Source organism: Anser anser (genome assembly GCF_964211835.1).
Source record: "Anser anser genome assembly, chromosome: 4".
NCBI lineage: Eukaryota > Metazoa > Chordata > Aves > Anseriformes > Anatidae > Anser > Anser anser.
In genome coordinates this window covers 6520531-6545018 of record NC_139724.1, presented here as the reverse complement: position 1 = coordinate 6545018, position 24488 = coordinate 6520531, and the positions used below count along the sequence as shown (strand labels likewise).

General features: G+C 39.9%; 1 long non-coding RNA gene across 16 annotated transcripts in view; it reads left to right on the top strand.

The window, feature by feature from the left end:
• The window catches only part of LOC310899314, a 284820-nt gene that overhangs the window by 216 nt on the left and 260116 nt on the right, over nucleotides 1-24488 (top strand). For 14 of the 16 annotated variants that reach the window (XR_014584170.1, XR_014584171.1, XR_014584172.1 and 11 more), the window contains exons 1-2: nucleotides 54-192; nucleotides 668-821. This is a non-coding gene — a long non-coding RNA (uncharacterized lncRNA). Of the gene's footprint in view, nucleotides 1-53; nucleotides 193-667; nucleotides 822-24488 lie in introns of those variants that run through there. The other 2 variants (XR_014584181.1, XR_014584180.1) reach the window with 2 other exon arrangements.

Below are 24488 nucleotides of genomic sequence, written 5' to 3'. Positions count from 1 at the left end.
TTTCAGTGTTACAAGGGAAGAACCTGCTGACTTTTTAGTTACTCAAGATTTGCTTGACAGAAATGTGGTAGCGCAGCGGGGCATGCTTTTGCAGCTCCATCAGGTGTTGTGCTACAGCACTACCAACTACAACAACTGGTTGAAGTTATGTTAAAGTTTAAAACCTTCACTGTATGTCAAAAAGTTTCTCATGTAAATCATGTCCTTTGTTGCTTATGCTCAACCTCACATCATCTTCTTAATTGCTTATGACCAAGTCAGTAAAGAACTCTTACTAGTTGACTAAACATGTACCTAGTATTCAACAAGGAGGCTATAAAACAAGTAGTTGTTTTTTTCGTAAGCCTTTAGGCAAGCACATTTAAACAAACGTCTAAAGCTGGCCGGCCCAAGAGTAAGTGTCAAATGTTTTCTAAAAATTTGACATGACAAATAATACCATGCCAGGGTACCCGAGTGAAGAAATTGGAGCTGTACACATCTCTACAAAATGCCCTGTTAACGTTATAAAACAAAATAGCGCAGCTGTTTGAACTGTAAAATATTCTTAATCTGTGATCAATGGATGAATTAACATAATTTTTTATAAATACAGCTTATTTTGGATACTTCTTAGAAGTAACCAGAAAAAAATAATTCTGATGAGGCATTGCAAATTGTTTTCCAGTTCCAAGAGAGTGAATGCCAGAAGTACCACTGAGGAATCCGACTTTGAACAGCAGCAACAACAAAACAGCTTTCCACATCCTTTCATAGGCAAGGCATTTAGAAGAAGAATTTAAAAGTTCCTGCACAACGTCCCTGTGATGCCAAAAAGTAAGGTAATATCATGAAAATGTTAATTCTGCTGAGATTCAACATGAAGAGGTTTTGACTTCCTGGTATTTTGCAAGGAGTGCGCCGAAGGTCGTAATTTTGCAGATGTATTTGCAGAGCTTACACATCAACTGCAGAGGGCGCTACAGTACTTGTGAATTACTTTTTATTTGCTCTCCGTAGTTCTTATTTGGAGGAAAAGGTTGATTTGTTGTTTAGTAATTAATTTCTATAAAATGTATGAAATTATCATTATTTGTGTAATGTTTTGTGAGGCACCTGCTCAAGAAAGGCCAAGTGCTTTATCTTTACAACCTCTATTAGCAAAGAAAGAGAAAATTAAGAGCATGTGTATTTTGCCATAGTGTTACTCTCTGCCTTTACTATTATATAGATTATTAAATCTACGAGGGGCTCAGGGCAGAGAGTACCTCAGTGCAGAAGGATGTTTTATCAACATGGCGTCATGATCTCTCACCAATAAAGAAGAATAGCAACTGAATTTGTACAATAATACTGCAGAATCTCACTGTGGCGAACACAATCAGTAGGATGTGTTAATTAGCTGAAGAGTAACTAAAGTATTTCCTAATGTTTTTCCAAGGGAGATGCGCTAATGGCTTGTGTTGATACCTGACCACAGCAGATGGTCTCTCTTGTACTATGAATTCAAGACATTTTTTCAACAGCACTTTTTAAACTGAAATCTTGTTGTCTGCTGACTTCCAGTCGCAGATCCAGAGGTGGTATAAAATGTCACATGTAGAACTGAACATTTGTTGCATTGCAGTACAGTTTCATTGCTGAATTTTGAACACGCTTGCACTGGTAGGGGACTCTGAATAGAGCTTCCCATTTCACATAGGAATCCTTCTGTGCTCTGTTAATTTGAAAGCAATCATTGAATTAAAAAGCCCAGTTGCAGGTCCCACATGTGTGTCTTCCCAGAAGCATGCTTTCACCATCAGACTGATAAGTAGCAGCTATAACCAGTGAGGTGGTTCCTGTGAAGTGGGCAAGGCAAGTTTATCTGCATTTTGCCCTTGTCTTAGGAGTTGAGTGCTAATGCTTTCTGCGCAAAACGTGTTCCTGCAAGCAGCTGCCAGGTGTGCTGTCTGTCAGCTCGCTAGAGAGGAAGGCCTAATTAGTCAATTTTTAGGTTGCAAATCATGTTTAAGACTGAAGTGCCCCTGAGCATGTGAAGATGAACTTTACCTTTTCCTTTAATGTATGTTTATGAATTAAATACGGTCAATCTGCATGTAACTAAAAGACTTCAAGAAAAAAGGTATGAAAAGATTGTTAACTACAAAACTACTGCTTATGTTTTTTCTCTGTTCAGAAGCTAGCAACATTAATTTCTCCTCAGTTCCAAAGCAGTTTCACACAAATTTATACTCCATTAAAAACACAAGTGGCTTTAACTATGTAAATTTTATCTTTTTTTCTTTTTTTTTTTAACCCAGAGCATCAAAATGTATTTCAGCATCATTTTTAGAATATAGTTTTGCATTTGATTGAAACTATTTGTAATTTTTAATAGCAATTTCCTGGTAAAAATCTAAGTGCTTGTATACACAGAAGCAAACATTATTCTACAAGTCTTAGATATATATTGTACAGAGAGGAATAGATGCTTGTACAAGATCTTCTTAAAACATGGCATTGACTTAATTTCGTTAGTTACGGGGGTATCATAGAGTTATTAGTGTTGGTGTGTCTCTGGTTCTTCCGTAGGGCTTGATTATTTTCTCAAGTCAAACGGCATTCCTCAGGTGGTCAGAGAAGTTAAATTAGTGCTGGCAGTCAGAGGTGCTTTTCTATGAGGCAATATTATTAGGAAGCTGAGAGACCATCATCCTTCTGGAGGGGTCTGATGGGAAATGTGTAAGGTGCTTTGCAGAGAATAATAATAATTTGTAGAAATGTGATGCTGTTTTTTGCTCTTGCTGAAGTCAGTGGTCAGCGGTCAGAAGTAAGAAGTTCAGCATTTATTATGGGCTTCAGTGAAAGTAAGATTACATCCTTTGTCATTTCATCAGCATTTGACTCCCATAACCTGGTTTATGTGGATGAACAGATTTTAATCCTGATTTGAAGGGGAGAGTTGCCATGGTTAAGGCTGAGCATGACTTTGCATCCAGAGGTGTGAGTTCTGTATTTTGCATCCTCTGAGTTCAGAAAATCACCCTGAGTTACAGGAAAATGCTGAATAAATGCATTTAATTGTACATGGCTGTGATTATGTTCGTGTAAGGCAGTGAAATTTCAAGGTGGGTGAAAATCTTCTATCACCCGGTAATCTGAGTGCTAAACCTATGTTGTGAACAAAGCTCTTGCTCAAGCTACGTTATTACAGCGACCTGGTGAGGATTTTGGTGTGAAAAATGCAGGATATGGAAGTTTTTCAGATACTGGGTTCTAACATTTCTGTGATTGATTTCTATTTTTGGAGGTAATGGTATTTCTCTGTTTTGGGGAACTGTGAGACTGACTAAAAATTACAGTTTGCAGTGGACACCATGATTAGTGCTTTCTAGGTGCTGTATCTAAACTTTATTAGAATTTTCATTGATTTTGGCATGTCATTTCTTATCTTTCAGTACCATCAGAGAGCTGTGGGTTTTAATGATATTTATAAGGAGAAAGCATAGTTTTCTGGCAAAAAGGGTGTTAGCGGTTGTGCTTCTTTTAAATACATCCTGAGTTTAACCACTGTCAGCCTAGATGCTTTGTCCTGTTGCTCAGAACTTGTCCATTTCTTACAAGTCTATTAGATCGCAGCTGCTGCAGATTTCACGGGCTGTGTGGAGTGATAATTGCAAGAGTGAGGTGAAAAAAAATAAAGTTGGTCCTTGCTGGCACATTACAGCTGCGATAAGGAGCTCAAGTGGGCCTGTTCTGGATCCATGCAGGGCCAGCTCAGCTTCTTTTCGGTGTTTTTGTGGACTGTTAAGTGGAGAAGTCCTAGTGGCTGGCTGGAGCAGTGCCTCGCCTTCAAGTCTAACTCTTCTTAAGTGTGTTCCTAAACTATTCTCATCAACTGAACCAACCAAATTTGTTGATTTGAGCCACACAGATCCTCATGGTTGTGTTGTTGAAGCAATGGGAAAATTTGGTGGTTGGAATCTAGGGTCTTTGCTTGCTCCAGGTGTTCCTATTGTAGGAGTGGTGTGGTGTGTGTGGGGGCAAGACCCTGTTCTGCTCTGCCTCTTGCAGCCTTGAGGGATCTTCACTGGCTTCTGTCTCCTTGCTGGGCTCCTGAAGTTCTCCTGAGGTGGTGGTGGAATGAAAAGGAGGAAAGGTTTTGTTCAATAGAGAAATTCTTGGGCATTTTGTTTCTGTTGATATTAGATTAAGAGAAAGTTAAAATTATAAAAATGGAGCAACAATTTATAGTAAATAAAAAGGAGGCTCACTTTTCACATTTGTAAAAGCCAAAAAACCACCACCTGTATTTCTGAGAGTGATAAAATGAACTGTTATATTAGGTACTGCATTGAATTTATAATGATTATATGCAGTAGTTTTGTTCAGCTTCAGTGTGAGAATAACTGCGATCGCTTTGAAAGGATTATACATTTTAGTCAGTTCCTATTTTGCTGTTTCCCGTCTATGTGTGTTGTGGCACTAATCACTGTAGAATGGATTTGATAATTTTTTTCCTGACTGTGGTAAACCCTCCAGTCTGCAGCAGCAGTGTAAATCAGGGCATAGTGATTCAGCAGTATTTTACAAAAAATGAGGAAATGGAGAACTGGGCCTGGCATTTTACCCTTTCAAATGACTAGGAAAAGGACTGTGTAAGCATATACTGTGCTGTTTATCAAATACTTATAAAATAGTCTAAAATCAAAACCCTGCAGAAGTGCGGATAGCATTGTTCTCATTACGGACTCTGGAAATGTCTAGGAGGTTCTGAGGAACTTAATGATGTACAAAAGTTGTTTCACTAGGATTACGTATATGTGTAAAAATGTTCACACAGGAGAAGCTTGCAATGTTAGGTTCAGTAATAAATAAGAAATTCTGCTCCAAAATCCATCTTTATATTGTAGTCCTGTCATAAAATCAGCATTACTGAATTGACAAGCTTTGGATCAAGCACATTAGCATGAAGAAGTATTTGAAAAGCTTAGGCATATTACTTTTTTTTTTCAAAAATACAACTTTTCAGCCCATATTTGTTTAACAATGTCCAAGCAAGTTGCCCTGTATTTTACCATTTCGACTGTGTGATGTGTAATAATTGACTTTTTTGATGGTAGCAGCAAGCTCAGAAATAGTGTTTTTAATTTGTCTGCTGAGTTCATATTGCAGTTGTGATCTCTATTTGAAATATAACTCAAAGCATAATGAGGAAGCAAGTTTATAAAGTTCACTCCGTGATGTTTTCCAAGAAGGAGAAATCCGGCTATATCATTGTTACTTTATGAAATACCATTAGATCAGTCATTTTCTCTGGAAATAATTTCTAGAAGTTCAAATATTCTTTCATTGTAAATTGGCCACCTAGGTTCAGTTTGTATTGTTGCAGATAACTGTCCCATTTTCTTCTTCCAGAGATGTAGAATTTCCTGTGAGTTCTACATCTTGCTACCTTTATTAACTTATTCTAGCAATAAGCACGTTCACTTGAAAAATATTTTCTTCTTCTTTGCTATTTTTTTCTTTTTTTATTACTTTGGATATTGTTTCTGTTTTCACTGCATTTTCACTTTTTTTTTTTCCTGTGAAAAACATGACAAAAGGCAAAAATTTGCAGCAGCAATCAAAAGACTGTATTTAGGAGAAGGCAACGGGAGTACATACAAAGTGTCTCTGAGGTTTGTGTCACTGTATTATATATCTGTAACTTTTGCAAATATCAGCAGATTTCTGATACAATGGTTTCCATCTTATTTTACATATAAATAAGTTTTCCATAGAAAATATGCCATGAATTTAGATGGTAGATTCTATTAGTCTGTTTTTCCTGCAAAATATTCATATAGCCATTGTAAACAGCATCTTGATCACCTGGATTTGAAATCTGCTTCCCTCTTTTATACTGTTGGACAGAACTGGTTCTGTAGCTGTCAGTGATGTTAATATGTTCAAAGCATCTGTATTAAACCATGTATTTATCTGTATTTCTCTGTCAAAATATGAAAAGGAAAAAAACTGTCCTTGTAGGAAACTCTAAGGGCATCCCTTAAAGTATGTAAAAGTTAAGGACTAAAACATTTTAATTTTAGCTGTATGGAGTGAGATTGAGAACTCTTTCTAATGCTTATAGTTAATATACATAGAAAGGTTAAAATGTTTGGGAATTAAAAAGACGTGACAAACCATGCACTGAGCAAGGGATTGCTTAACTGTATGACATGGAAATTCTGTCATGGTATGCTATAAGTGATGCGTCTCTTTAGGCTTTAATCACCCTTCTCAGAACTTAAAGGGGTCATTATTACCTTTTTTTTTCGGGGGTCATGATTATCTGTTTCACATTCACAACTTACAGATCTTCTCCTGAAGTAGAAAGCAACTTTTTCCTTCACTGTCTAAAGGAATAGTTAGGACTTAGTTCCTAAAGAACATCTGCTGGGGGCACATACCCTTCATATTAGCCTAGATAGAGCTTGGGCAGGGGAAGATCTGAATTCAGCTCCCTCAAATCATATTCCCTGCTCCTTCAGAAAGGCAGCTGGGTCTGTCTGAGGGGGTGCTGGTTCAGGGCAGAATTCTGCTTTCTATTTTGCTTAATACTGAAAACACGCATTTCAATTTTTTTTAACCTTTTATAAAGGAAAACCACGACTGTAGAGCATAGCTGATGAGTGGCTTTGTAAGAGGTTCCAAGTGAGCTACTACTTAAGTAGTTTTCCAGGATACGGTAACTGTAAGAAGAAAACACGGGGAGCAAAAACTCAAGGTATCACAATAACTCACAATAGAGTTTGAGACTTCTCTTTGAAGAATCTAGGTCCAAACATCGTCAGTTAATCTGACAGTGTTTTGCTTCTTCAAGTGACCATCACCTTATTCAGAGGGCCAAATTCCATTCTGAAGTTCTCCGTACCTCATTGAGACAGTTATGGCTTAAATTCCTGTCTTCCATCAATCAGCATTACACATTTTTCATTAATGGTATTCTACAGAAGTTCTAAGTTTGTACATTTAAAAAATAATAAGTCTTTTTGCACAGATACAGATGTGAAGCAATAAGAATCATTCTTCATGTTTTAGAAGAAAAAAGGCCCACATCTCTTACTTTCAAAGTAGTGAGTGCATTTACCAATTGAAAATAAATTACAACACACAAAAATTTAGCAGGGTTAATATGCCTGCCTGTGCTACATTTCCAATCTCCTTGACAACTCATGGTAATAAGTATTTTAGGTGGAGATTTAATAAATACTGCTCAGTGTTGTTATGAGGTTTAACTACTGCTTTGAAGCAAACATGAAACTCAAATGAAAATGTTTGCTCAGTTTATGTTATTGGTATTCAAAAGAATATTATGGCTGTGTGGTTCTGAGCTAATTAACAGGTTTAATTATGTACCATTTGGCTTCAGTTTTGCATCCCTGAGCCTTAAAACACATCTTGTTAACATTCTTCTTTCTGTGGTTATTGTAATAGTGTCTGGTGTGCATCATTGCCTTTTATGCGAGTGGTGTACTTGCTAGAATAGGGACGCTTCCTCAGCCTAAGATCTTAAAGTAGCTCTGATTCAAAACTTCCTCAAATCCCTTATCCAGAGTTTGAACTTTATCTAAGTGATGTGAAGACCCTGTATTGACCTCTGTGGAATGATTAATTCAACACTTCTTCCCATGTATTCTTAGTCAACCTTTCACTCTTCCCATTTATTCAATAATTCATTGACCAGACTGTTAACTGTGAATAATTAAAGCCAGTAATAAACCTCCTGGATTGTTGTGAGATAGCTCGCAGAACATTCAGGTCCAGTATTAAATGGTAATGTTTACATTGCCTTTCTCTTCATCTGCTTAACGCTGAAGTACCAAAACCAGAAAAAACACACAACAAAACAATGTCAGAGGGAAAGGCTTATAAATAGAAGTCTTCATTCTTGATGAGTTCTCGACTTCTTAATCTTAAAATTCTTACAGGGCTTCATTCTGTAAATCAATGAAACAGTAATAGTAAACCCTACCAAGTACTCAAGAGATGCGGATATTAGAGTTACTTTTGGGAAATGGTATGGTTTCCAAAATTCTATATCTATTTTGTAAGTTTCTTCCCCAAGCCTCATCTCCCTCTCCCCTATCTTTTTTTTGTTTGAGAGCTATCTGTGTAGGTGTGTCTTCCATATGCGAGGAGGAAAAAGAAAATCTCCGTATGAGATTTTTAATGTTTAGCAGCTCCGCTGTTAACACAAAAGTAATTCCGATACCTCGCCGGTTTTCATTCTAGTTTAGTTGTAAAGAAGTTGCTGCCAGCATTATGGCACAAAGAGAAGACCACATTTTGGCCAAAACAAAACACACACAAACCCCCCACGCTTCTAAATGTATCACTATTTGAAAGCATTGCATTTAACTGAACCCCAAAAGTGAAAGTAAAGACTTATTTTTTTTGGACAAAGGTGGTGACGAAGAGCAATAATCATCATACTGACTTTCTAAATAAGACAGCTGTAATTATAAGGCTATTCTCAGCTGGTTTTAATCAGATCAGTTTTATTGCAATCCATGAAACTGCAAGCTTTTGCTACTTGAAAATCTCTCGTGGTGTGTCTGGGTCTCTTGATGGTTCGTGATGCTATCTTCTTCCCTTCCAATTTTCTCTACCTGTTCTAATTTTGAAAGTGAAGGAACAAGAGTGTTTTGAGATGAGCAGGTAAGATTAAAAAGTGTCAACAAGCAGTGGGACCCCTTGCTAATCAACGAGTTGATTAACTATTAGGGAAGGCAAACAAATTTGGCTAATAATATGCCAGAAGAAAGAAAACACCACATCTGAAATTCAGCAGTTAAAGGTAAAATTCATTTCAGTTGTGGAGGTGCCACTCTTGAAAGAGGCTGGAGTTGCAGTAGCGGTAGTTTTGTTCCTGAACTGGATTTCCTGAATCAGAGCTTTTTGCATAAGCGATGATTGCAAGAGAGGATGCTCAGGTTTTCTTCATAGGTTTCTGAGATCTAGCCCAGAAAGATGTACAGTCTTTTAACAGGCAAAAATGTGGTAAGTTTAACAGATAGAAAGAAAAGACCTATTCTGGCTGTATTATTTCAGGTTTATACTCCTTCAGTTTCAGCTGGCTAGATTCCTTCCGGCTCTGGGATTTAAAGAAAGGGCAATTGACACAGGAGACAAAATTCGTAGAAACAATTTATCTACTTAGGTGCAATGCACTTCCAGGATTAAGAGTTTCTTCTAGTAATATATCTGTTTCTGTAAACAGGTAGTAAAGTGAAGTAATTGGGTTTAGGAGCAGCCATTGCTCAATGACAGGAGAACATAATTTATCTGTTGTAATAAATAATAAAGGATCCATCATGCCTGGTTTGTATTATTCAGGTACTGAAATCTATTAAACCAGTAGGTATGTGAGAGTGAAGAATGAGAGGGAAACATTAGTTTTCTTAGTTATTTTATGCGTTTCACCTGAGATGTATAAACTTTGCTGATCAAACAATCCCTCAAACTCCCTATTAAGTGCTACAACTGCCTATCACCATTATTTTATTAAATCCTAATGTAAACATCAGTTAACAACCTCCCTCCTGCCTCTTTTAATTATGTTTAATGAGTAATTGATCCGAATTAACAGCAGGAGATGCCATGTCATTCCTATATTTTTAACAGATCTGTTAATATAATTCTGTGGCTATATTTGGCGATGAAGGGAATCTGCTATCTGTGATTCACCAGTCTGGGAGATGACTCAGGGCACGCGTCTTAATGAAGCACTGCTACTTCAGGCCTCTGACACTTGTGATGATGTTAAATAATTGTTCATTAGTTTCTGTTTATCTAACACTTGAGCTGATGAAGATTTTTCATTTTCATCTACAAGAAGGGCCTTTTAAATTCCTTCTTGAAAGATTTTTCTGCTAACATCTTCGGAGGAGAGAATGAAAAATACTTTAACAAGTGCATAGTAAATAAATCGTACAAATCTGAAACCTGAAACACCACCGATCAGCTTGTCTGAAGTACTCAATTTTCAGTTAATACACTCAACAATAAATATAACAGGAATTAGTTATGTGAGAAACCGTTTTGCTTGTCATGGATTTTAGTTTTGACGTGCTGTTTTAATGAAGTCTGGATGTTTAGTGAATTAGAATCTTTGCCCATGCTGCCCATCCATGACTTCGTTGTGTTCGCTGTCTTTGTGTTTATCTAACGTTGGGCACTGTGCATTTGCTTTATGTGAAAGAGTTGTATCTAAGGCAACAAATCTCCAGCTTTATTGATATGCAAGATTTGAGTCTCCTAAAAGTAGTGGAGCTCTGCAGATTAACTCCAGGCCTAGATTTAAAAATGTGCGGTGATTCATCTATGTTTGAATGAGTTTTGTAATTTGAAAACAAATCAAAAGCTAAATGAATGTTGTAAACTCTGTGCTTTACCCACTTGTAAATAACGCGCATCAGTAGGAGCCCTTGCTCGCTAGCTGACTGGATGTGTTACAAATGTTGATGGTATAAAAGCCTCATCAGTGGACAGTTGTTCAATCAACTTCCTAGGAAGAGCAGATAAGATTCCCTCAAATGATGGGAGTTGCATATTTATGGCATATAATCTATATGCCATCTGCTAAGAGACAGGTGAGAAACAAAGTGAGGGGAGAAAAAATCAGTTATGGGGAGGGAGCATTTAAAGAGTTGACTATTTTTGTATGTATGTATTTCCCAACATGTTGAATTGCAGTGGAAGGTAGTTACATTTCTGCAACGCTGTGCTTCTGAACTTCATATAGAGAGCAACTGGGAACTCTGTAGCTCTCTGGGAGCTACAAGAAATAAATATTTCTTAAACGGCTCAGTGTGCAAAATCAAGGAACTCTCCCTTCTGTCATTAGGTAATTGCGGCTTGTGGTGACAGGTGTATTGGCTTTGTTTGTGGTTGCCAATATGCAAGCAAATGGCATCAGCAGCCTGCGTCTTACTTACAGAGGGCGGGAGCTCCTCCTTCCGAGAGCTGCTGTTGTGACTGGCATCTGTTCTAGCATATGGGGTTTTCTTGCATCATGCTTGTTAACTATGGCAGGGACAGTTCTAGTGTCGTTTAGGAAGAGCATAAATATTCTAATAAACTATTTCTTTGTAGAAGAGATTTTATATTTGAAATACATCTTTTCTGTCACTTGTCTGAGTATTTCGAGTGAACCAGCTTTAATTTGGTGAGTGGAACATTGTCACAATGGTAGCAAGAATTGACTTCTAGGTTAGATGGGTCAACGTGTTTCAAGTATCTTCAAGTCTAATTGTTGAGAGGTACTGTAGTCTAATGTGAAGAATAGATTGTTACCCCCTCCGCGTTAGGCAAAAATTTCCATCCGTTGATACGCTGAACTTATAAAATTAAAGAGAGATATATATGTATAATGTTTTTTTCCTGGAAGCTAGTGGGAGTGATTTCATATCTGCAGAAAAGCTTATATAGATACCAGGCAAGAGCTGCTCTGATTTCCTGTAGCAGCCCACGGTTGCCCATGAAGAACAGCTGTTGCCTGAAGCACGCCAGTTCCCTTGGTGTCCTGAGATAGTTTTCTGCTACAAGCCATGAATCACCGTTTCTGTTGGGTATGTGAATTACTGGTGGCCATTGTTACGATTTTGGCTGTGATCTTTAGGCAAAACAAGCCCAAACTTGATATGAGCCATTTGGCACGGGAAATGGGTAGATTCCCAGTCATTAAGTGTTCAAGGCATATGGGATGGCAGTGATATGGAGGAGCTTTCACTGCTAACAGCTTTTGAAAGGAGCTAACGTGAAGAGCACGCTTGGGAGCATGGAGTATCCAACAGGCCTTGCCAAAGCATCTGTATATCACCTCCAAGGTTTCTGGGTGCTCAGAGCTAATGGTAAATTAATTGTGTACGGAATCATTCTTTAAAGCAGACAAGTAAGCCGTACACATGCTGCGAGTGGTAATTTATCAAACTGAGCTGATTTTTAAATAAATGCTCCTGTGCAATTTGTAATGAATGTGTTTTTTGTTCATATTGATATGATTGGATCTGACATAGTTTTTATGAGTAATTCAGCTTAATTAGAAGGAAGCTTAATCCATTTCTCTTTTTTCCCCTAATTCAAAATGGAAGTGCTTTCAAAATCACCCTAGTAAGAAAAGGGTTTAAATGATTTGGTGCCTGTTTTATTCCCCAGGTTTACTCAAGTTAGCAGTCCTCACTTCTGGAAGACCTGCTTATTTCTTTCAAAACCAAACCATTTCGAAACACCCTTGTGCTTTCCTTCTTAAGGAAAAAGCAGGGATTTTAACGTCTTTTCTTATCATATGCCTGTCTCAGTCTTGGAAGCCACATTTAAATCTCCATTCTGAGAAGAAGCATGGCACTACTGCCTCTGAGATGACAGTGTGCTCCTTCTAAATGGCAAAAGTGTAGAAAATTCTGGAATGTGATTCTACGGGGTTGGTACATTTATTTCTCAGCCTTGAAAAGTCAATGCTGTCAGTTGAACCTAGTTATGTTCCAGAAAAAAACACAATTGGACTAATGTGTAGCTCCAAAATAAAGTGCTCAGTCTGCTCCATGAGTAGCAGTTGTTCTTTATATGCAATGGATAATTTTGAAGTGTTCATTCATCTCCTGGAGTGAAGAGATGACTGTTTTTCAGTCGGTAGGAAGGTTTCAGGTTATAGGAAAGGTTACTCCATTTTCCCAGAAGAACAAGCTACTAATAGGTCCGTCTAACAGAGGAAGCCATTTGATGTTTCATTGTCAGAAATAAGCAAATGTTGAGTTGATTCAAATTTTGCAAAACTTCAATGAAACTCAAATATAGGATTTCCTTTCAGTTCTGTTAAAAGATCCATACTAGCTGCAAAAATCCTAAAAGAAAAAAAATAAATCCTAAATCATGTTCCCAACTCCCTCAAAATTAGGTATTATTCTAATGAATCTAAAATTGCACTACTAGAATACTTTTTGGTATTGATATTCGTAATTGAGTTTAACACACTTAAGTTCTATGCTTATAGTGACTTGGCTTTGCTTTTTAGAAAAATTAAATTTCCGTGTTTTTTTTCCTATAACTAACCTTTCTTTGCAGGTGTTTTCTTTTGGTAGCTCTGCTTCTGGTACTAATCTTTCCTCATAGGCTTGGCAGCCGAGTCTTGGTATATTCATTGCACTGAATTTCTTCTTCTCAGCATCAGCTAAATTTAATCACTCCCCTGAGCAGAGATGGAAATTGAACTTGCCTCAAGCACACATGAGCTTGGTAAATATTGGTGTGATAGGAGTGAGAAAATGGAAAAGGCTGCAAATCCCACTGCACTTAATTCCTTAATCCAATATTAAGGATCCTAGGTCTGTCTGTACAAATATTGACTGCTGTCCAAGAACATAAAAGAAGTAGTTCAGCGTTAAAAGAGATATGAGCACTTTTCTTTCTGGGAAGAGTATTTAGAAAGAAAATAGGTTTCTTCCATAGAAATTAGAGATGTGGGTCACCAGATGGTATTTATTTGTGCAATTATGATATGAAAATTTATTTGATGATGCCATCCTAGTCTGTCTTTCTTTTGGCCACAACTGTCCTCTGGTTAGATAACATCTGCCCTATAACACAATTGGTTTGAGTTTAGAGTTTGAATGATCTGATTATTTCCTGTTCTTACCCATGTTGGTTATAATCTCTCCTCATGATACAGAGTCCTAATTACGCACCGGAGCTGAGGTCAGGAGAGGAGAAGGGGCAAAGAGAGAAATTTTGTTGAGGTTGAAAGATCATTTTGTAGGCAGATATTTCACATTTGTTTCCTAAAGCAAACATGTCTGCTCCACTTATGTAAAAGATGTAATGAGAAAACTAGAAAGCTTGTTAGGTAAAATCATGAAATAAGAACAGAGCCTCTGAGTGGATTTGGTAAGCCAAACAAGTAATTCTGAAATATTCATCCTTTATTTATATCAAAACGCTTTTCACAGAGCTTTACAAAACTGAGTATGGTGCCACTGATAAAACTTTTCTCTCACTGGGTGGAGATAGAGGCACAAAATCTACACTAGCATGTATGTAAACTTTGAGGGTGAGTGGGGGAAACCCCATCTGATTTCAGAACTCAACTTTCACATACCTGATAATGAGTTGGCAGTACTACTGTGAGCCATGTGATGATCCTAAAATGTTGAAGTCCAATTCTGCCCTCATCTGTCCAGTCATTAATCTGGAATAATTCTACTGAAAATAGCCTAGTCACTAGGGTGACATGAGTATGGAAGTAGTGCAAGAAAGAAGGGAACTGGCTGTTTGTTAGACATCCTACTCTTTCCTTGTGCATCAGCATACTTAAAATGGAGGACAGTCATTTACCCCTAAAGTGGCGTAGGAACGTGGGATGCTTCCATCAAAAACTTAGCCTGTATGCACGACTGGGGATGTGTCCTCTAATTCTTCTTCTGGGGATTCTGTAGTTACTCTTATTTACTTACTGATTTATCCTTTCTCCTGTCGAGTACTGGAGAAGGCTTGTGCATGTTTTTCTATGGTGGGGGATTTGAAGAACATTTCAGGGTTTCTGTGTAAAGGGGCGAACTCATTCAGGAATGAGGATTCCAGACACATACCAAGATAATTCAAGACCAAGTTAAATCTGTGTTTAACCTGCAGGTCATATCAGGTTAGCAGGATTAGAAGTTTAATTTCTTTCTATGCATACTTTAGTTCTGAGCCCCTTTCTAGACCTGTACTTTTGATATTATGGGTCCTGATGTACTTCGCTGGATGTGTTAGAACGCTGGCTGGAGGAAGCCAATTCTTAAATTTTTCTGAGATTTGCTAATGCAAACTTTCAGGTTCATAATTCTCTTGATTGCTTGTTTTATTGATTTACAAGGTTTTGATTACTTAAACCACTTGGTTTTTAATCCAGAAGTCTTACTTTATACATCCATTATGTTGTTTCCTTCTTTGTTCATGGAAATTGTAGTAAGGGACTTTTTTCACGGCTTCTAGTCACCCTAAACTACCTGAGCAGGTGTTTAGTGGTGGCAGATCAGGGTTACTTTTTAGTGAAACAAATCATAAGGTTCTCTCATCCTCCTGGCTGTTTTCTCCAAATGAGAGAGTTTTCATGGGGGCAGTGCGGCATGTAACTTCAAATAGCACAGAAGAACATTGGATATTCCTTGATAGGTGGTAGTTTAAAAAATGTAAAGGCAAAGGAATGATAGTGCCTGGTAAGAAACCAAAGGTTCCCAGGGGTGGCAGGTGGATAACTCAATACAGTACTCTGTTCCTGTTATCATTTACCTTCAGATACAATCTTATCCCACATACAGTTCAGTGAGCATTGCTCAGAGCTTGAGCCAGTAACTTTTGCTTAGGAGGATACTGACTAAGCATCCTTAGGGAGCTGCACCCTCGCGTTTTGGGGAGCATTGGACATGGCATAGCCAGCCTGTCTGACCAGGGCATTCTCCCGCTGTAGTTAGCATCGGTGTGTGAGTGCTGTGTGTGGGTCAGGGCCCTACAATAATAAAGGATGTTAAGTAAAAGGGCTGGAGGGCATGTCCTGCGAGGAGAGGCTGAGAACAGGAGGCTGTGAGGATACCTCATGGCACTCTGCGACTTGCAGGGGAGGGGAAGTGGAGTGGGAGATGCCGGTCTCTGCTCCATGGGAACCAGCGATTGGAGGCATGGGGATGGCCCGGGGAGGCTCAGACTAGACACGAGGAACAATTTATTTACTGGGAGAGTGGTCAAACAGTGGAACAGGCTTCCCAGCGAGGTGGTTGATGCCCCAAGCCTGTCAGTGTTCAAGAGGCATTTGGGCAATGCCCTCATTAATATGCGTTGACTTTTGGTTAGCCCTGAAGTGGTCAGGGAGCTGGACCTGATGATCTCTGAAGGTCCCTTCCACTGAACTGTTCTATTTTAAAAGTTGCACACGCAGCTGTGCACATTACAACTGACTGCCTCTAAGCAGAGCTGCCCAGAGACGGGTAGAAATGTCAGCCTGTGAGAGATCAGTCAGACAGCCCCTCACTGCCTTAAATTTAATGCAACAATAATATCACTGAAGCAGCGGGCTGCAATGAAGGCATAAGGTCCCCCGATGAATACCATTTTGGAGCGTGTCACCAGAGTGCTCATTAAAGAACACTGGGCCAACAGGGTCATTGGCCAGTGACTTCTCCTCATTTTGTTTGCACGGGTTTAACACTCTTCTTCCTTCCCTTTTGCAAATAAATCAGTCAGCCTCTTTGCAGAAAGTGGGTATTCATCAAAAGGATAAGAGAAGTAAAATTTTTAGCAATACTTTGTTGCTAGTCTACCTATCTAAATATGTTCACCTATTCCCTGTGTTACTGGGAACTTGCTCCATCTTTAATCATTACTTTAGTGTTGTTTTTTTAATGTTCACGTGGAAACGCCCTAGGGAAAAAATGTACTTATTATCCATTCACGTTTTTGTACTGAGCAGGAAAGACAGGTCACTGTGCTGTAGAGTTGCATACAATGTGTGTTTGCAGTTCAGTTAGCAGAGACCAGCCACTTAGTTGGAGAATTGAAGGCAGGCAGAAACAAGCCATATAGCATTCTGGGGAGGGGGAGGAGAAGTAGTTATCCCCATTTGCCGGATCACTAGCAAATTGGGATCTGTTTTTGACTGGGTCTTAGGCAAAAGTGTAAAATTCCGGATGAGTAATGTGCTTGTCGTCCAGTTTTAATTTATTTATTAGCTCAAAAATACTCTGAAAAGGAATGTCTTGTTTTCTAGGATGAGTCTCCTGGAGAGACCTAACGGTCTTTGTCAGTTTTCAGGCACAGAATAAAATGGGATGTTACTGAGATGTAAGGATGATCCAAAATGAGTTTTTCTCAGGAGTAGGAAATAAAGTGCTTTTATCTTTTGTCAGCTTTCAGGTTATCTGTATTTGCCACGTCACCTCGTGAAGTTCTTGTGTTTAATCAAATCTGCAATTTTTCGTATGCAATTTATCAAAAGAACACATACAAACCTGACAGGTTTTCTTTGTCTGTGGACTGTAAAGCCTTTTTAATTTGTTAGTGTTTTGCACTGTTCCTACTTAAACCTGTAGCTGAGTAAAAACCATGCATTCCTTCGCTTGTTACTTCCATATAGGTGTGGGGTTTTGGACTCCAGACCAGGTGTAAGGTGTTCCTAAGTTGTGTTGGCAGTGTCAGGTCACTTAGAAACACATCAGCATTGCAAGATACAGTTAATGCTGGTGATTACATACCTAACTGCTTTCTCATCTCTGTTGATGACGAATTCATATGCAGTGATGGTGTTAAGCATAGGTCTCTCAATCAGAACTCCAAATGGAGCTTGTAACTATGAGGAGTCTTTAAAATAACAATAGGTGAGCTGAAAAGTGTAATATAAAAGAGCTTGTGAGAATTGGTCTTGAGAACTTTGGGCTCAGTCTGTAAGAACAGAGCTATGAACAGCTCTTGCCATAATCTCATTTGTATGCAGCATTTTGCCATCACTCCTAGGTCTGGTTCTTAAAAATGTAGTTGTCTGCTACTGACAGCAAAGTAGGGGATGACAGCAACTGTGTTAGACAGGCTCAGCTGCTTCCAGTTGTCCTCACTCCCTGAGCCTAACTTACTCCTTTTTTCTGTTCCTCCAGAAGGCTGCTCCTGATACCAGGGTCCCAGGAAAAACATTGTTTTATTGCAGTTTATTGGCTTTAGAAAGAGATCTCTGCAGAGTTTTTACTAGGATATTGTAAAAGTTTTCTAAGCTTTTATCCAGATTCGTGAAGAGTTGATAGTCTCTTAATGCATGTTACTTTCTATAGAGTTCCCTGGGATACAGAGAGGTAGGAGAACAGAGCACTCTTTTCCTGCAGCTGAAATGGCCCCGTAAAACTGTAGGTTATTAGGAGCAGGCAGGTATCCAGCACTTTTTTTTTTGTTTTGAAAAATCAATATACTGATTTGTCTTTCTCTGCTCCCCTCAACACATTAAAAGTATGTCAGATAAGTACTGTCAGCTTCAGATTGAATTATGCTTTGAAGCATGAACATAAAGTTAATACACAAAAATTTGACTTAAGATTTTCACACCTAGTTTTACTTTGTGTTAAACATGGAAATTGCTTTACCTATCATCAGACTTCGAACTAAAACCAAAATTTATTCCTCAGCAAGATGTCTATTAAGCCAGAGCCAGCTGCTCAGCTCTTGGAATGCCAGAGCAGAGTACACCTACTCTGTTCAGGTTTTTTTGTATTTCATTTCCATGTTTGAGTGACTACCTAATACATCTTGGCTTTGAAAATATGTAAAGAAACTGAAATGTTTGAAAACTAGCAGTTAGGCTCTTCCCTTACATTTCCAGGTTTGATCAACACACAATCAGATTATGCCAGATATTCAGTTGGCACTGATTGTTCCACTGTGTAGGCTGAATACGGTGTGTAAACAAATTAGTAGTGATTGTGTTGTACCAGCCGGTTGCTATATAGCTATATATTTTGTGTATTCATTTGTATCTGTCCATAGGCAAATCAATGCAGAAACTTTATGCAGATCTTTGTCAGTGATTAATTGGCAATGTCAACACTGAAATATTTCAGTTATTTTTTTTGCCCCCCCCTATAATCTTTCTCACTAGCTTAGTTAGAACTGCCAGAATTATGTTTCTGTATGTACACAGGCAAAGCAGGCAAAGTTGGAGTTGACTGTGTGGTTTGGTTTTACTGGGGGTAAGGTATTTTATGGTAAGTTACAAGGTGTTAATTTTCAGTGCAGCAAGGTCATAACATATAATCAATTGCCACAGCTCTCGTCTCTCAGCCTGGAAGAGGGAGAGGTAGCTTCAGAATTTAGCATTTCTAGAAAATCTTGAAGTTACTGAGATTTTTGGATGGAGTAATTACTGGGAGTAGAAATCTAAGCTGAACGGAAGAAGGAGCTCTCTGAAACATTCAGGATGGATTTCTGTTCTCTACTAAAAAGCTCAGAAGTTTGATAAAGTTTTGAAATAAATTAATGAGGTTCCATGAGCTGTACTTGGTAAAACTTTGTTTCATGGCATACATATGTAAGTTTACCTTGCTAGTCTTGTACAACCTTTCTGCTTTGTTTTCCTTCCTGCCTCTCCTTATTTGTAGACACATGTAACTCATAAAGCTTTCAAGAATATTCTTGGGAAAACTAGTGTGACTATTTTCCATGTGGTAAACTTTGCTGTATTATCAAGATACTACACTTTTGATGCTTTTGTGTAGAATTATTTTACACAAAGTATTGTTTTTTTCCTCCTTGGTGTATTTCAGTGTGTGTTTTTATACCTCAAGTTGAAGACGTTGCTGCTACTTAAATAACATTTTTTTTTTAATGCTTGAGCTTGCGAAGTGTGCAAGAATGGTCTCTCCATGACTTTCCAGTCCTCTGTCAACAGATCTTTAGTCAGCTGCAATTTCCCACACTATACATTTCTTTCAAATCTGTAGAGCCCAATTCCTAACTTCACTCCCTCTGCTAGACTGAGTGCCCTGAAGTTCACTGTACATGCAATGTTTTCCTCAGCTTAATTGTGGCTGGTGTGCTGCTAATCGACAGTCAGTCGATTAATTGTCAGTCTTAGCAAGGTTTGGATAAACACAGAAATGTGCTGAACTGCCTTTCCAGAAATGCATAGACTGGATTCACTCACTTGTAGATTGTGGCCCAGGAGAAGCCATGAGAAGAGACAAAGCTCCCTGGAAATCAGAAGTATCTCAGACCTGGAGTGAAGCCAGGGCTCTGGGGTACTCACTACTGCCCAAAGCAATTGCTACAGTGACTGCACTGCACGATGATGGGTTCTTTATGTTACGATTGGTAAACAGGGAGCTATGAAACATGTCAAAGGGAAGAGTTGGTGTGTCTGCATTAAGGCTACTCTGAAAAAGGATCGTACTCAGGGTGCAGGAGTGGAGGCAGAGGGCAGTCCCTGTGACCAAGGGGCAGCCTGTCTCTCTGGCAAGCAAAATGGCCCAGGAAAGGGGCCCTCAGCCCCCCGACCCTCCTCCTCCTTCCACACGAGGGCCTCTTTCAGGCCGCAGAAGCCCCCTCCCAACACGGCCATGTTGGGCCTGGGGCGTGGCGCGCCATCATGGCGGCCATCACGGAACTCTCCCGATGTCACAGGGCATCTGCCCGCCCCCCTTTGTTCTGGGGCCTATAAAAGCCCCTGCGCCTGGCACACCACTAGCTGGAATCCCAGGATCTCTGGCAACTACCAACGATGGTTGGGATTAAGAGATCCTGGCGTGAAGGCTACCCACCTCTTGGTGGAATAAAAGCGAATTGGGTTATGGAACCCAAACAGAAGTGCAGGCGGAGGCGCGCCAGCGGAGACGGAGCGGCCGTGGCGGTTGGTGTGGAGCCCATGGAGGTGGATCCACCTGTGGAGGAGGAAGAGCTGATGGAGGTGGATCCACCTCCATCCCATCTGGTGTGGCACAACACCATCGTGCCAGGGCTCCCACCAGCGAGGCACCACCATCGCCATCGCAGAACCGCCCGGACCGCTCCGTACTCCCGGCCCTGCCTCCGCAAGTAGGGGGAAGAGGCCATCCGTTAACCATCACGCAGGATTGCCTGCACGATGGCCTCTTCTCCCACCCCCTGCTCCCCCGTCCCCTGACCCCCCTCCCCACCTCTCCTGGAGAGGTGTAACCCCTTCTGCACGGAGTCCCGAGCGCTGGGCAAGAGCGCACTCGGCTTCCTCTGGGCTGCTGCACCGGGCGACAGGAGAAGCCCTCCGAAGGCCACGCCTGGCGTGAGCTGTCTCGGTCTGAGGACGAGAAGGCTGCCAAGAGGTGCTTGAAGACGAACCCGCGCCCTGCATGGCGGTGCACAGAGAACAGCAGCAGATCCCTCGAAACGGGCACGCAGAGAGCTGTTCCTCTGCAGAAGCAGAAGCCTTCAGGCCTGCCAGGAAGCAGCGCAGGAGTGCAGCGTAAAGACCCTTCAAGGCGCTTGGTTACCAGCTCTTCCCAGGACGGGGCAACAAACTGATAAAATAATCATAATAAAAATAATAAATAAATACATTACAACAACAACCACGAAAACAACAATAAAAACCGGTAAATCCGCTTTCCTCTCTGCTTTTTGGTGTCATTTTTGCGACTGCACTTAGACTCCGGGATCCCCCTCTGGTCTCCCCCAGACAGGAAAGATACTGATGGGTGTGGAGTGGGCCCAGCCCAGGGCACATGAGGGAGTGAGGGGCCGGGGCACACGGCATACAAGGGCAGGCTGAGGGACCTCCTTTGGTCAGCACAAAGGAGAGAAGGCTCAGGGGTGGACCTGACAGCTGCCTGCAGCTGCCTGCTGGGAGGGAGTAGAGAAGATGAAGCCTGCGTCTTCTGTGAGGGGCTCTGTGGCAGAAACGTGAGCAGCACCAGGCCCACACTTGCAGGTGGAGACAGCCCAGCTAGCAAAAAGGAAGCGATTGTCCCCACAGGGGTGTTCAGACAGAACCAGCGTCCAGAAAGACTGCGAAGTCTCTGTCCTGCGGGATAGCTGACCTTGAGTATATAAGGCTGGGTGTTAAAATCCTGGAATCACCAAATGTTGGAAGGGACTTAAAGACCATCCCGTTCCAACCCCCCTGCCATGGGCAGGCACAGCTTCCACCAGACCATGGTGCCCAAAGACCCATCCAATCTGGCCTTCAACCACTTCCAGGCATGGGGCATCCACAGCTTCTCTGGGCAATTTATTCCACTGCCTCACCACCCTCAGAGTAAGGAATTTCTTTCTAATATCTAATCTAGTAGTTCTGTTTTGTGTTCACTGGGTTGAAAAATAAGGGATTTTTGAATGTAATTTGCACGACTGAATATCTTTACTTGGAAGAGAGGTGGAACAGCATTTGGAAGGGTGGAGAAGGTGGGTAGTATGGGGTTTGTGATGAAAAGTTGGTGGAAGAACTGATGAATTAACTTAAATTCAAAGGCTTCTGCTTGATGGTATAAACCAACTTGTAGATCTGAATTTAATATTTTTTCACCATACTTGGAGGTTACTGGGTAATTGCCTGCTTTGGAATTTCATGATTTGTCTCTGAAGCGTCATCAGGTACAGAGCTAGTCCACTAATCCAATTCCCCATGACAAGTATTAAAGCAGGTATGCATTTAAAAATGATGAAAACTGACTGACCATAGTTTATATGATGTGAACATACATTAGCGTTAAAATGATCTTCCTGAAAGGTCTTCTTGCTCTGCAAATTAGTAATTACACCACTCTGCTTATAAATAGAGCAATAAATAGTCTCATTAATGAAGCTTGTTGTTGAAGTCATTGAAGTCCTACAGCTGTAGAGACTCTTTACGTTGACACAATGTCATTGATGAGGATGGAATTTTTTAATGGAAATCACTATGGAAAAGAAGAATATTTCTGTTTAGGTTGTTCATTTAATCAAGGGAGATCACCCAGCAAATACTTCCATGCTTCCCGGCAAAAAGTTGTTGATTATTGTGTTACTGTAGTCATCTCGCCAGAGATGTTGTTCTTGTGTGAGTGGACGGCTCAGGGAATACATACAGGAAGTGCAATTCGAAAGGATTGCCTCTGGAAAGTCTCTTACTTCACAAAGAGACTTGACAGGCATTGACATCAGAACATCAGTCGTAGAGCATACTGGTTACGGTGGTGGAGAGACTTGTCTGGTGTCAATGAAGTGTCAGCAGGCAAATCCATGAAGCATCATGGCATGAAAAGCAGACCTTGTCTTTGGATTAATAGTTGTGGGTGCTTTGATTCTCCTTTACTACTCGTTGAGGTGATAGGGCTTCTTTGTTCCTACACTGCTTGTGTGCAGACAGTGAAATATCAATTAGCAGAACTATGCTTGATGAGCAGTAGCATAACTAAGAGTCACAATTAGCAATATTTTGGATAATTAACTTCTATGATGCTAGAGAATTCTGTGATTGCATTTGGAAAAGTACTAGCTAGTGCAATCCTTTGAAATCAAATGCTGGGTGCATAAACACTTTGTAGTCCCTTGGGGAAATAATCATGAGAGTTTTTAAAGGGGCTTTTATTAACATGTTTTAGTTCAGACATGATTCAGATATTTTTGTTCCCCGTCTGAGTGATACATCTACTTGTCTGTCATCCAATAATTTGGGTTTAAATGCAGAAGCACGTTTGGGGATCGTAACTTAGTTAGTGGACTGCCTATTTTCTTAAAGTTATGACTGTACATAAAATAAATGCAGGAACAGTACCTAATATTGTGAGTTCTTCAATGCAGAGCCATATGTTATTTGTCTATGAAGTTTTCTATAGTAAAGGTCTGATCACTGATTCCTCTGTTTGCATTAGAATGTGTATAAGAATCAGAATTATATATTTATATATATATATATGTTCCCATATGTAGATAAGCGTTTTTTAAAAATCTGTCTTCCACAATTTCAAGTACCTTAATAATTTTATATATCTGGGTACAGAAAGCCTCTGACTGTATCAACACCTCTTGAGTCCAAAGGCCACCTTAATAGTTGGATGGCTATTCCTCCAACTATTAGTTGCAATAATCTTAGCTCTATAACTCTTATTTAAAGAGTTTATTTCATAAGCAACATCAAACAGATCAGATTATTTTATCATTTCCAAACTTGAGCATACATAAATGCAGAATTCAATAAATCTTGAAAAACTACTTCATGATTTTTTATATAGAACTTATTGCTTTTCTTCCTCCCTAAAATACTTGCTTTACGGCCTTTTTCTTGAAATAATTTATTTTGCAATTATGTGCAGGGAATTTCAGTATAACATACAATAATGAGGTGTGAGAATCCTTCTTAGTACAATTAGTGAACACAAAATGAATTCAGAGTCTTCAGTCATGAATTTCACATACTTAACCCCAAACCATCCAGTGGGATGTTTCAGTACAAGTGCTTTAAACAGGCTACACCAAACTGAAGAGTAGTGGAAAAAGATCTGACACTTGCATCACAGAGCAGACAAGTTTCCATGTTCACAAATGGTAGATAGAGCATTATCATTTGGACACTGGCTGAAGAGCATGATTGACAAGATGCTGGCTATTGAGTCTGGGCAGTTGTTATTTTACAGGCCAAGAGAGTTGAATGTTAACCCCCTTTATTATTTTTTGTTATATAGCCTCATCTGTGACAGCCATTTTATTTAAAAGCAAAAGGTCGTAGTCTGAACCAGTATTATAAAATCACAGAATGGTTTGGGTTTGAAGGGACCTTAAAGACCATCCAATTCCAACCCCCTGCCATGGGCAGGGACACCTCCCACCAGACCAGGTTGCCCAAAGCCCCATCCAGCCTGGCCTTGAACACTTCCAGGGGTGGGTTATCTGTTTCTGCAGTCCCCATTTCCTTTGAGAGCACTTTTCCAGTCACCTTCTAGCTTAGCACTTTTTCTTTATTAGTAGCTCAAGCCCTGGGCTGACCTTTAGGCCAGGAGCCCCCGGCCACAGGCCGTGTTCCTTCCAGG